The sequence below is a fragment of the Diabrotica undecimpunctata genome, chromosome 2 (genome assembly GCF_040954645.1).
Source record: "Diabrotica undecimpunctata isolate CICGRU chromosome 2, icDiaUnde3, whole genome shotgun sequence".
NCBI lineage: Eukaryota > Metazoa > Arthropoda > Insecta > Coleoptera > Chrysomelidae > Diabrotica > Diabrotica undecimpunctata.
Genome location: NC_092804.1, coordinates 97,890,033 through 97,904,884, shown reverse-complemented (window position 1 = coordinate 97,904,884; position 14,852 = coordinate 97,890,033). Strand labels below are relative to the sequence as shown.

General features: G+C 34.3%; 1 protein-coding gene across 3 annotated transcripts in view; it reads right to left on the bottom strand.

The window, feature by feature from the left end:
- Positions 1 to 14,852, bottom strand: part of dila (centrosomal protein dilatory) — a 421,620-nt gene that overhangs the window by 34,779 nt on the left and 371,989 nt on the right. The gene's annotated exons all lie outside the window — the stretch shown is intronic.

Genomic DNA, 14,852 nt, shown 5'->3' with positions numbered 1-14,852 from the left:
ATCAATTTTCTTGATCTCACCATTACCAGATTAAATGACTACTTCGACTTCAGTATCTATAGGAAACCCACACAGACTGACCATGTAATACCATTCTCATCTAACCATCCCATGTCTCATAAATATGCAACTTTTCATAGCTACATCCATCGCCTGGAGACCATTCCACTTTTCCACTCAAACTACAAAAAAGAACTCAACTTTATCAAACAAACAACGGTTATGATCACAACATCGTCAATAAACTCATCCATAGAAGACGTCTTAAGAACCTGCAGGAGACTGCGTTCCCCAGAGACCCTACCACCAAACCCAATTATATTTCACTTCCATACCATCATGAGAGTCTTTCTGGAGATATTCGAAATCTAATCAAACGTTCAGTTGAAAATGTCCATGTTTCTTTTAAAGTACCCAATAACTTGGGTCAGTATATATCCAATTCCAAAGACCCCATCAATTATATGAACCGTAGTGGTGTTTATAGACTCAAATGTTCTGATTGTGATGCCACCTACATAGGAAGAACATGTAGATCATTGTCTTCACGCTCTCTAGAGCACACAAAAAAGAGAAAACACTTCCACTTTCTCTCAACATCTAAAGAACATAACCACACCCTCAATATCCCAGAAGACGTTTCACTTATTTATACTATCCCTCAAAAAAATTTCTCAAACTAGACTTATATAAAGACCTAGAAATTATTAAAGAAAAACAGAGAAGTACAAATTGTGTTAATCGCCATCTCATTTAATCGAGCCTTCCTTCCGCTCCATCGTCAAATATTCTCATAACCCACATTCTTACTTTACTTCTTCATTAGTATTAGATTTTTCGTTCTTTTTCCATCACCTATTAATCCTCCTTAGTCCTATCAAACTTTTTCAATATATCCAACTCCCCCGCTTTCCTCACTTCTTCCTAGGAATCTAAGCGCCAAGTCTGACCTCACACCCAATATTCTCCATGCTCCTTTTCTACAAACTAAATTCAGAGCTGATTATTCCACTTCCCCTTCAAAATTTTATCATTACCATACATCTTTATCTACTTAACCACATATCACATTTTCATACCGTTTTCACTACACTTTATTTTACTTATTCACTTTCCCTCAAGGTTTGGTTCCAGATCTCTGGAGACTTCAGCCTCTTGTAGAGTCTTTTCTCCTTTATTAATAATATTAAAACATCACATAGCTTTAGTAAATTTAACAGAGCCACCTTAAAACCCAACTACTCTTGCAGTTTTTACACATTGTTACAATACACACCAAAAGCCTAATAACTTCATATACCTACCTCAAACTCAAACTTGTAACTCATCCTTTTGATATTCCTCGGGTACCAAATGTTCCTTTTAACATGTAGGGCCTTTTTCTTTTTCTTAAGTTATAACTTGAGCAATGTTTGAACAATACAATACCAAACCACCTATCAGCCATCAATTTTCTGTTTATATTGCATATTGGCCAACACACAAAATAACTTACCATCTTTACCCTTCAAACCGAACCAGTAACCATTACATTTATCAAGTACCAAATGTTGTTTTTTGACATAGATGGCCTTCCATGCTTAAGTTGTAAGTTAAGCAATACATGAACATTACATTACGAAAACATTCTTTTCATATTCAAATTTCATCTTAACAGTAAATTCTAACATATCATTTACCATATCACTCCTAAACAATAAATTTTATAGAACCATCTTCCTACATATGTTTTATTCACTATTTCCTAGGTCCCAAATGTTTTATAACATACAGGACCTGTTGCTATAATATTTACTTAAGAACAACTAAATTTAAAGAGACATGTATAGTTGGTTGCCTATTGATACCTACAAAATTTCATATACTCCAGTTTATCTAAATTAATTTATAAAACAAAATCTTTCAATGTTTGTCAACATAAATATAGGACAAATTCACATTACAGACTACAACATTGATGTTTGATATTGTTATATTATTACAATTATAATTTATTCAATTTTAAATAATGCTGGCTTCTGTCATTTTAGACAACTACCGTAAGTTGCACTGACTGATTTGTTCCGACATCTGTCCTAACATGTCAATATTGTCATTTTTATCAGTTGTTATCAACAGGTCCTCGAAGACACTTTGTCTCAGGACCAAGTAACCGATGTAGAGCCATACGTTGCCATGTTACCAATTCCAACGGTAACTTAGACATCTTAATTTTTAATAGTATATAATGTAACATATTTGTAAATTTATATCATTTAAAGGGTTTTTACCCATATATTTTAGTGGCTCATAGCATGTGCACTTTGGAAATATTAACCAGATTTTGCATAACCTTAGTCAACATTTTAAACCTTACGTTCTTTTTAATTAAAGTGGTTAATTACTTTCAGGTTACACTGATGATGGAATTTACATTCTGAAAACGTTCTGTATTCGTGTTATAGCCCGTTTGGGTGTTTTATTTATACCTTTTACTAAAAATTTTGAAATAAATTTTTTTTTTTAGATCCTTAATTATCGTCTTAAATGGCACCTTGAAAACAATAACCTAATAAGTATCAGGCAAAGTGGATTTTGTACGGGTAAATCTACAACATACAATCTAATAACACTTGAATCAAGTATACATGAATCCTTTCTGCATAACCAAAAACTTATGGCCGTATTTTTTGCCATAAGAAAAGCGTTTGACACAACATGGAGACATCTTGTACTAAAAACACTTCAAGAATGGGATGTTCAAGGGCATATCTTGACCTTTATTAAAAGTTTTCTAGAAACACGAACTTTTCGAGTTGGAACCAATGGATTTACATCTTCCAAACGAGTACTTCAAAACGGCACTCCACAAGATCTACTCTAAGTCCTACTCCCTTTCTAATTGCAATAAATAGTATTATACATCATATAAAACTATAATCGTTTTCATCGTTCTTGGCGTGTGCGTGTAAAAACACTTGCAATAAGCTGTTTCATCTTCTTTCCTTGTCTAAGCTCGATTCGTTTACCTCCTCCAGTGGCGGAGCAAAATGTAGCATGTCAAACGAAATAATAGTTATAAAAGAAAATTATAAATTATTTTTCAATAAATTTCTAATAACGGAATATACGTATAAATTGCGAAGAAGTATTTTTCTAGCTTGCAGTACAATAGGACAGGATATAACGAAAAGTACATTTTAAAAGGATTTTGAAATACACCCAAAAAAGTGTTAATTATTTAACCCACTTTAATTAACCCTTTAATCGGTAATCCCGCCATAAGGCCGGCATTAAAATAACCGAATTATTTTAAAATGTAAAATTTATTTGCTCTCACATCGACTACACCGCTTTTGGGTAAGAATAGAGTCGACCAACGGTAACGGTTTAAAAGTTGTAGGTTCAGTTACTTGAGAGATATAGCCAGTTACGTAGAAACAAGCAAGTGAATCGTACATACAAATTATTGCTCTGGAAAACGTGGAATCGAACCGTAAAATAAAATAGTTCTAGTTGTCTCTAATTGATTTTATATTTTTTTTGGTACTTTACTTATAGTATTTGTTTGATAGTTTGCTAGCGTGTTTGATGAGAAATGCAAAATTAGTGCTACTTTTTGAGTGTTGAGTGATACCCGCCTTTTGGCCGGCTTGTCGGTGTACGGTAAAAATAATTCCTTAGCGTATTTGAATAAAACTACATATTTGTATTATTTATACATTTTTTTCTTTCTATCTTAGACCATGGAAAAGAATAGATCTCAAACACGAAGAAAGTATGATGCGAAAAGGTATCACGAGCTGACAAAAGCGGAAAAAAGAACAAAATACGATCTTTCCACATTAACCGATGAACAAATCGACGAGATCTTGAACTCTAATCAGTTTACGAATATGATGATGATAGCATAGCCGATCCGGATTATGACTACAAGGCGGATGTGCTCACAACCGAGAACGATGAGATGATTGCTCCTTGTTTACGTGAAAATATCATTGATTTGAATCTCTCCATGAACCTTTCGTTGGAACTAAGTAATCTCACTAATGTTAGTGAATGTTTAGTGGGTGTTTCAGAACCACATGTAAATATATCTACTTCTGAAATAGCAACATTAACTTTTCCGGAACTTATAACACCAGAAACTACAACACCATCAGACAACTGATCCGGATACTCAAATAGACGTTTCAGTATCTCCCATACCGTTAATATCAAAAGAACCAATTGCATCAACTTCCACACAACTAGCAACAACCACTAAGTTCAAACCAAAGAAAAGACCCAGATCCCCGTTACCAACTGTAGAAGCTACGGGACCGCAAATAGTACCATCAGCGGGTGGCTTTACTGGCACAGGTATGCTAATAAAACACGGAAAGTCATAATGCAATACTAATTTTTTCTCTTTCTGTTTTCAGGCTTGGATGCGATCGACAAAAATGCAGCTGAGTTTACGAAAATTGTATGGCGAAAAAAGTCAATGCAATTGCATGTCAATGAAGTCGCATTTCGAGGAAACACTACATTGCCCTATACCGTAAAAAAGCTGAAGACACCAATGGAGTATTTTTATTATTTTTAACGGATGAACTGATCGACCTGGTTGTTTGTGAAACCAATCGGAACGCACGTTTGAAAGACATAAACACACAATTCAACATTGATGCAGTGCACATTCGACAATACGTCGGAATTCTATTGTACATGTCCATTTTTCGTTATCCCAATATGGAGTCACACTGAGGAGAATTTGGATTTAGGTAAATTCCTTAGTGTATGCCACTGAAGAAATTTGAGCGGATAAAAAAATATGTTTGTTTTGCTTGAAGCAGAACGTATCCAAAAAGGACAACCTGGATATGATTCGCTTTTTAGAATCAGGAAAGTTGTTAATATTTTAAATGCACGCGTCAATTCGGTTCCAAAGAATGCGCGGTTATGTGTTGACGAGCAAAATGTGTTCGACAAAAATGGCGCACCATTTACGCCAGTACATGCCGAACAAACCCCATAAATGGGGAATTAAGTTGTTTGTACTGTGCGATACCACAGGATATTCGTACCAATTTGAGATATATAATGGTGCTGGAGATAACATCATCGTGCCAGGAACACCAGACCTCGGAGCTACCAGCAACGTTGTTATTCGGTTGTCACAAACAATTCCAAATTTCAAAAACCATATTGTATACTGTGACAATTTTTACACATCCTTGCCTCTTCTAGTTTATTTACGAGCTCGTGGAATTTTTGGGTTGGGGACAATACGTGCAAATCGAATTCCCAATTGTAAACTTTCGCTTGATACAGATAGAGAAATCAAAGACGCGGAACGAGGTTATGCAGTGGAGTATATGGGTTGTGCATATGGTGTAGATCTTACCACTGTCCTCTGGAAAGACACCAAGAACGTAAAACTTTGTTCAACTTACGTTGGAGTCAAACCGTTTCGGAAATCTAATTCAGAGAAACAGATAGCAAAAACGACTCGTTACGACAAAAAAAAAAGAAAGAATACATTAATGTTGACTACCCCCAAATAATTCGTGAGTACAATTCGCATATGGGTGGAGTTGACCTCATGGACTCTCATATGGGACGAAGTGGACTGCTCATTAAAACAATGGATGCAATGACACGCATCTTTTACCATCTTCTGGATATGGCTGTCACAAATGCGTTCATTTTGTATCGCAGATCATATAATGACAATGCCAAGAAAACAGATTTCAGAAAAGAAGAAGAAGCTTCACAAGAAAAAAATATGAGACTAATCCAATTTCGTGTGAAAATTGCTCAAGGTCTGTGCTCTTCTGTTCAGAAAAGACCCATTGGTCGACCTTCAAACTCACCGCTTCCTACTAATAGTACTAATGCTGGTACAAAGGCGGCGCATCCTGTTGAAGACGTACGGTACGATGGAGTAGATCATGTTCCTGAATGGATTCCAGGCCGTAAAAAGTCCTGCAAATACTGCAATAAATCGGAGACACACACTTTTTGCCCGAAATGTCAACTGCATTTATATTATTCCGGTGCCAAAAATTGTTGGAAAGACTACCACGTTCGTCGTTAATGTGTATTTCATTTATTAGTTATTATCTATTAATTTTTTTACCAAGTTTATATCAATAAAAATTTAAATGTTTTTATAAGCAACAAAAAAGCACTAGTTCATTTTTCCCTGTAGAACGATACACCGGCCATATGGGCGGCATTCTTCTTTTTCACTTTGTGGCTAACTCAATAAAGATATCGAGAAATTGACTTTTCATTCGTATTTCGCTTACCAAAATTACCCCGAAACCAAAATTTTCAGAAAGTTAAACCCCCGATTTCTATTTTGCCGATTAAGGGGTTAAAAAATGATACAGATTTTTTAAGTTTTAAGCACTGTAGCGAATTCTGAACTGTTACAACGTACTGACCTTGATTAATTAGCTAATCAGTCAGCGTCTTCATTGAAACTGTCTTCATCATTGGAATCTTCCGCCAAATCGATGATAATCCTACCTTCATTTTCATCATATGTGACCATTTTTGCCCAGTCGTCCTGAATTAATTTTTCAGTATGGTTAACACAACTTGCCCACACTGCAGGTGTTGCCTCAGCTAATGCATCGCCCCAAACTTTTTTCACTGTTTCATCTCCACGTCCATGTTCTCCAATATGACGATCATAGTATTGTTTAGAAATGCCCCAGACCAACTCAATCGGATTATATTGACAGTGATATGGAGGCAATCTCAAAACCTGATGCCCATGTTCTTGGAGTAGCTCGTCTATAACGTACCTGGTATTTTGTGGTTTATTCTGGCGACAAATACTCAATAGCTCTGTCTTGCCCGAATCGTCGTCAAAAATTATTTTTTTCGCTCGTAACCATTCTTGTAAGTCCGATTTTTTCCAACTGGCATTCGGTAACTTTTCTATTAAAGAGCTATGGTATGAGACATTATCCATAATAATTAGAGATGGTTCCTCCAACATTGGTATCAGCTTTTCGGAGACCCACTTTTTAAAAGACTCTTTATCCATAGAATCATGATAGTCTGCACTCTTCGATTTCGTAGAAAACAGTAATCCAGCATCTTTAACAAATCCTTGCCTACTTCCGGCATGTAAAACAACAAAGCGTTTACCTGTATTTTTGTGTCCTTTTCTGATGCTTTTCACACAGTCATCTTGCCAAGTACGTTTATATGCCCCTTTTAGGAATATCCATGTTTCATCTAAAAAAACGAACTGAAGTGGGCTTGGACTTAAAAATTTCTAGTTTGTATGAAAACCCACAATTTTTCATAAGCCGCCACAAACTTGTATCAGAACCGTCATAGAGATGCTTGTTTCTTAATTGTGTATTTAGAACTTTAATTGTAACGTGCTCTCCTTTTGCTTTCATGCCATACAGTCCATTTCTAATCTCTCCTTTTATAGAATCGCTGACATCATTAGTCTTTTTTTTTTGTACATTACGTGACTCTCCTGGTGTAGTAAGAGCTACCCCTGTCTTGTATTCACTCTTTATTCTTGTCACTGTGCGAAGACTAATTTTCAAAGCGTTCGCTACTCGTTCATGTACCGATGATAACGAAAGCAAAGGTCCGTTGTTTTCTTTTTCTTTTTTAAAATACTCCAATAAATGAACTACACATTGTCGCATTTCTCCTGTTATCGTTTTTCCCGTCATTTTTTTATTAAATAAAACAATTAGTTATTCACAACAAAAAATAATAAGTAAAACTGTTCGGAACAAATTCCAACAATAACTGACTAAAATCGACTAAAACAACATAAAATATCAATGGTAATTGCTACAATTATAAACCTATTAGCCAGTTCATTTAAGAACAATGCCACAAGTCATTATTGCAATGGTTATCGGAAGAGAGAGAGAGTTAATTTATAATAAACTGGAATTTTTAAGGTGTCGAGAGTATTATTTTATATAATGGAATTCCACACAGTAAGAGCTCAAACTATTAATTAATTAAAAACTGTTTACTTATAAAAACTATTTCATCAGCTACTTCAAACCTGCACAGATCAGGGTAACATGTTAAAAAAAAACACGTCACTGCCAGCTATCTGTATTCGTAAAGAGGCCGAACTTATCACCGACACCGTATCGGCCAAACGCATCGGTGTTATTGTTACAATACTGGGAGAAGTGAGTGGTCTCTTCATTCCCTTCTCATTGCACTTTACCATGACGAACGTGACTCGCACAATTGAATTACGCATCTGTGTATCAGAGAGAGACGAATATTAAAAATTTCGTAGTAGCTTATTTCAGGCACACGCCAAGAACGATGAAAACGAGTATAACTGTATTTACTAGCCTATATGCAGATGACTTAGTCATTTATCTAAAAACAAACAATGTAACTCTGGGAACACATATACTGCAAACTACCTTACACACAATTGAAAGCTGGTTGCCAAACACGGATTTTATATTCTCTAGTAAAAAGACACATTATTTAATTTTTAGCAAAAGAAAAAATTATCCTAATATTCAATTAACACTAAATGGAGTTGTCCTGAAACACGCAGAAGAAATAAATTTCTTAGGATTTTCTTTTATACGTAACTTAAACTAGAAAAGCCACATAACCAATCTGCAGCGTTCTTGCCAATCCAGAATTAATCTACTAATAATGCTGTTAAATACCTCTTGGAGGGCAGATACAAGAACTACAAGAACCTTACTTACTCTACACAGATCACTGATACGAAGTAAACTAGACTACGGCTGTTTATGCTACGATACTGTTAACAAAACATCTTTAAAAAATCTTGACTACATTCAAAATATGTGCTTAAGATTAGTTTTAGGTGCCACAAGAACTAGTCCTGTAAGTAGCTTACAAGCTCTGGCTAATAAACGACGAAGGCAACTCCTATCACTAAATTACGTTGTCAGAATGTCAGCAAACAACAGCAACATAACCTACTCAACAGTACTTTGCAGAACAAATATATCGTTCGATCTTTACAGAAACATTGCAATAAAAAAACTACCATTTCCTGAGCGAATAAAACGTATTGGTCTTAATTTAGAACAGTTCAGTCTTACTATGCCGATTCATATAAATTTTTCTCCTTTCTAAAAGAAGTCCCGAAACATTCCACACATCCTTTCCTTATACAGCAAGCTTATACAAATGTAATATCTAAATAACCAACAACCCATCAAATCTTCACTGATGCTTTCAAATATGATGAAGGACATGCTGCAGCCTCCATCTACGAAAACGTCAAGTCTACCATACGAATCCCAACAAATTGTTGTATATATACCGGAAAACTTACGGCAATTCACCGGACCATGAAAAAATGTGGTTCTATCAATGAAAGCAGATTTGTTATCATCACCGATTTAATGAGCGCATTACTGGGAATAAAACAGTTATATACAACTCACGCCATACTTTTCAGGATCAAAGAAGAGTTATCTTATCTACAGACTCAGCAAAAAGATATTTCCTTCATCTGGGTACCTTCTCATATGGAAATAAGTGGTAATGAGGAAGTGGACTCTCTGGCAAGCAATTAAATAACCGACCAAAGTATTGCTATCATAAATCAAATGCCTTGGACTAATCACACAGTAAATATCAAAGCCCATATGTACAGAGCATGGCAAACTACTTAGGATCACACTGTCAACAAACTCAAAGAATGTCTAAGTCAAGTAGGAACCAAATTCATCTTACCAAGTAATAGAAAAGTCCAAGCGTCATCAACCGACTCCGAATGGGACATACTTTTCTTACCCACAAGCATATCTTCAACCAGAAGGCTGCTCCGATGTGTAGCAAGTGCAACACTCAGTTTTCAGTGAAACATATAATTGTCGAGTGTACTAGAACGAAAGAATCGCGTGTGCCCTTAGTGACAATTTATAAAGTTAACTAACGTCAAACTTACAGTCTGTATTAACTTATCTTAAAATGACTAAATTATATACCAGATTGTAAAAGAAAATATTTTTTTTATGTAACAATATGTATCTCACTGTTTGTGTATGTCCCCCCGCTAATTACCTTTAGTGGTTGATGCGGGTATATTTGTTTAAATAAAAAAAGCTTTTAATAAATTCAAACGACACAAAACTCAAGAAAACTCTATAGAATTAAAAGAAATTTGAGCATTCGCTAGGTATACCATTAAAAAAAGCCAAACGTGACTCTTGCAGAGAATATGTCACCACAATACATAGTTCAACTCCTATAATAACTATATGGAAACTAATCAACAAAATATCTAGATCCAAACCCCATAAATCAATCGACTTTTTAACTCAAAATAACACTATTTACGAGTATAAAAGTCTCCCTTAGAAAGAAGCATATCCTTGGAGTGTGCTTCTTTACATAATAAATCCTTGGGTCTCTCCTTTACTTCTTTCTTCTTGTTTTCTTTGACGCACAGTTTTACAATATTTAGTTAAATAATATGAAATTAAAATGAAAAGTTTTATCTATATACAGATTGTCCAAAAACTTGTTCGTTTAAAGTAAATTGAATTATAATCTTTTTTTTTTTTAATAACGCATCAACCACGCAGGGTCATTAGCGTATTTAGATTAATGTCACAGTTGATACAATTAGTGTATACAAATTAGTTTACAATAATAACAATAGTATGTATATGTATTACAATGTATGTTTTAGATCTTTTGAAGAAGTTGACAGTCTTTAAGATAAGAAAATATTCTTTGGGTATCTGTATTTTCTTCTAGCGCATCTCTTAGGGAGTTGGGTATGCTATATTTGAGTCGTTCACTGTTATACTGTTATATTTTGGACACTGTATTAAAAAATATTTTACCGTTAGAACACTGTTGCACACTTCACACATTGGTTTATTTTTGCGCTGTAATAATCATGATAATAGTCATGAGTAAGTCGAGTATGGCCAATATGGAGACGGGTAAGTATCAGTTGCTCTCTTCTGTCTTTTATTTTTGGTTTCCAAAGATGTGGATGTTTGTTGACTTCTTATAGCCTTGATGGAGTTTTGTTCCAAGCTTGTTGCCATTTTTGAATTATTTTTTGTTTTAAGTATGGTTTTAAATCGTTTTGTACCAATATGTTACTTTCTTCGGACATCGGGTTAGTTGGTGCGTTCTTAGCCAGTTTATCTACAACTTCGTTACCGTCAATTCCGACATGAGAAAGCACCCATAAAAAGTAAACTTGGATGTTCTGATTTGACATGTTTTTAAGTTCTTTTTTTATAAGAAGTAGAAGAGGGTTGTCACAGTACAATTGAGTCAGTGAAGATAATGAACTTAAAGAATCTGTGATTATTATAGATCTTTCTTTGTTTTTGTTTTTGTATTAACGATAGTACTTTTAGAATTGCGAATAAGCCGAAAAGATGGCTGTAATTGACGACAATTTAAAACTAAGTGAGGAGTCTTCCGAATAAATTGCTGCTCCAACTCTTTCTTCATTTTTTGACGCATTGGTGTATACGTTGTGGGTATTGCCATATCTGTTTAATAGTGTATGAAACTTTTGTTTAATGACGGTTGATGATATCTCTGATTTTCTTAGGTTTGTTAGACTGATGTCGATAGCAGGAATAGATATTGTCCATGGTGCAGGGTTGTGGATTGAAGAGGTATCATAAGTTTTTGGAAATTGAAAATTTAATTTGGATAAGTATAATCGTATACGAAAGTAAAAAGGATGATAAATTTGATGTGTTTGTTAAAATTTATTTGTAAATCGATCAGCAAAAACGTTATGCAGTACTGGATTATTTCGGTTTGATGACACTGCTGCTGCATATGTTAGGCTTAGTTACTGTCTTCTGAAAGAAAGAGGAAGTTCTCCACTTTCTTAATAGAGCCTTGAATGAAACTTGTGTAGTGAGCACCTAATTAATCTACCTAACCTGACTAATCTATCTACCTTATCTAACCTAACCAATCTATTTTGGATAATATCCAGTGACTTTAAATGTGTTTTTTTTGGAGGAGTTATAGACGATGGCTCCATAGTCAAGTTTTGATCGAATTATGGATTTGTAAATAAGTATTAAACTTAAATAATCGGCAACCCAGTTTTTAAAGGCAAGTGATCGTAGTAAATTTATACCAGGTAGACAGGATTTTTTCAGCTGTTGAATATGTGTCTTCCAAGTTAATTTTTTATCAAACGTCATACCCAAGAATCGGATTTCTTCTACATAATCTAGTTTTTGTTCGTGTAGATATAATTCTTTTGTTTGGATTTGAATTCTCTTTGAGAAACAGATTACTTTCGTTTTTGAAGTGTTAAACTGAAGTCCACTTTTAGCTGACCATTTCTCAATGTGTGTTAACGCTTTTTGAATGTGAGTGTGAATCGTTGCTATGTTTTTTCCTCTACAGAAAATAACTAGGTCGTCAGCGGATTATCCAGCTTTGACGGGGTTTTTAATTTGTTAATATCGAATTTATTGCTACTAAGAATAAAGTTGTGCTTAAGTTTAATCCTTGTGGTATACCATTTTATTGAATTTTTGTTTGAAAATATGTTCTGTCAACTCGGACTTGAAATTGTCTGTTTTCAAGAAAAGTTAAAATGTATTTTAATATGTTACCCCTTATTAACCAGTTCCTAAGTGTCTTAATGATTGAGTATTTCCAAACTGAGGTTTTTTTCCATGATTTAGGAAACACGTTTCTGGATAAGATTATATTGTAGATTTTGATTAGAAGTTCTTTAGATTGAGGACCTAAATTTTTAAGTAGTAGATGCTAGTATATTGGATATTTCTTCAGGGCTCTTATAAATAGTGTTATTTTGAGTTAGAAAGTTGATCGATTTATGGGGTTTGGATCTAGACATTTTGTTGACTTTTTTCCATATAGTTGCTATAGGAGTTGAACTATGTATTGTGGTGACATATTCTGTCCAAGAGTCACGTTTGGTTTTTATTAATGCTATACCTAGCGACTGCCCTTATTTTTTTTAAATTCTATAGAATTTTCTTGAGTTTTATGTCGTTTGAATTTATTAAAAGCTTGTTTCGATTGTTTTAATGCTTCTTTGCAGTCATGATTCCACCAAGGTACCGACTGATATTTGTGATCGTACTTAATTATTTCAACGTACTTATTTGCTGATTTTGTGATTACGTTTGTCAGAGAGTATATCGTTTTATCTATATCCACATTGTGATTTAGGTTTTGCAGATTGTGTTCAACGTAATTTTGAAATTCTGTCCAATTTGCGCGTTAAGTTCCATTTTAAATGTTGCGAGGTAGTTGATTCTAGTTCATTGCTTATTATGATAGGGTAGTGATCACTATCATATAGATCTGGTAACGCATCCCACGTAAGAGTATGTATAATTGATGGTTCGCAAATACATAGATCTAAACTAGAGCCTTCACCTGTTCTTATATCAAAGCGCGTATGTTGTCTGTCGTTAAGGATATTTAAGTTGACTTCTTCTATTATTTTTTCCATTTTTCGACCTAGAGATGTTAGTTTTGCTGAACTCCATAACGGATTATGTGCATTAAAATCTCCAATTATTATCCGTGGAGCAGGTAGATGATTTAATAGGTTTGAAATATCTTTTGAATCGGGTTCTTTATTGGGGGGAATGTAAATATTGCAAATTGAAAATGAAATTGTGTCTGTGACCCTAATTCCAATTGCTGATAGTTGTTGTGAGTTTTATTGGTTTAACATCAAAGCTATCTTTTATGTAGATTGCTACTCCTCCGCTTGCAATTTTCGCATTTTCTCGATTTCTAAAGAAACAATTGAAATTCTGTAAGTCATGAGCTTTGTTGTTTTTGAAGTTGGTTTGTTGTAAACATATCAAACTAGGTTTATGTTTAGTATTAATAATTTTAACATTTCTACATGGGTACAATACCCATTTATGTTCCACTGAATTAGAGAGTTGAAAATGATATGTTAAGTTTCTGTAGATGCGTCGCTTTCTAAGTCTGTTTGAAGGTCTGAGTTGATTTGCTTTAATATTTTATTTTTTATTCGAATACATTTGACTTTAATTTTTCGGTCCTTCAGGTAAGGGTATATATTAGTTAATAGATCTGTGACCTCGCTGTTTCTTCTATATACATTTTGGTGATACTTAACGGGTCTGGTGAGTTCTCACAGTTTTCAAAAAAGTCTAATAACTGTTCGTAAATTATAGGGTAGTTGGAGTTTGGGTTCTCAAATAAAGTTTTACAGTGTCTTAGTATTTCTTCTATTGTTTTTTGTGGTTTGACATTTTGATCTGATTTTACTTTCTTCCCTTTATTTTTGGGTGTAATAAAAATAGGTTCCTCTTTAGATGTAGAAGCTGGTAGAGAGATTTGGGAGATTGTGCGTCTATTTTGTGCTTTGCTTGTGTTTGTATGCGTTGTCTTATTTTTTAGATCTATTTTTGGGCCATTTGTTGTTTTTGAATCTTCTTTGGTTGGCTGCATGTGTGGTTTTTCTTATTGGGTAGTTTGTGGTTAGGTTGCTTGTTGTGTGCTTTCTTCTTTTGGTTCTTGTTTTTTAGTGTTTGTCTGGGTTTTTTGAGTTGATAGATTAGTTGTATTTTTAATTGGTTCCATATTTGGAACTGAATTATTTGATGTTGAATTATCTGTTGTAGTCACGGTAGACATTGGGCAATGTTTTGTTAAGTGGTTGGTTTGCTTACATGTCTGGCAAGCTTGGTTATCTAATGATAGGTAAATCCTGTATATCGTTTCCTCGTGTGTGATAAGAAAAAAATCAGGTAAGGGCTGGCATTTTTGGTGGAGATATGTATGTTTGGCGTCTGAAACTCAAAATATGCTGGAATTGTGGTGTTGATGTGCATATTCTCAGGAATGTTATAGGTGACAGAAAA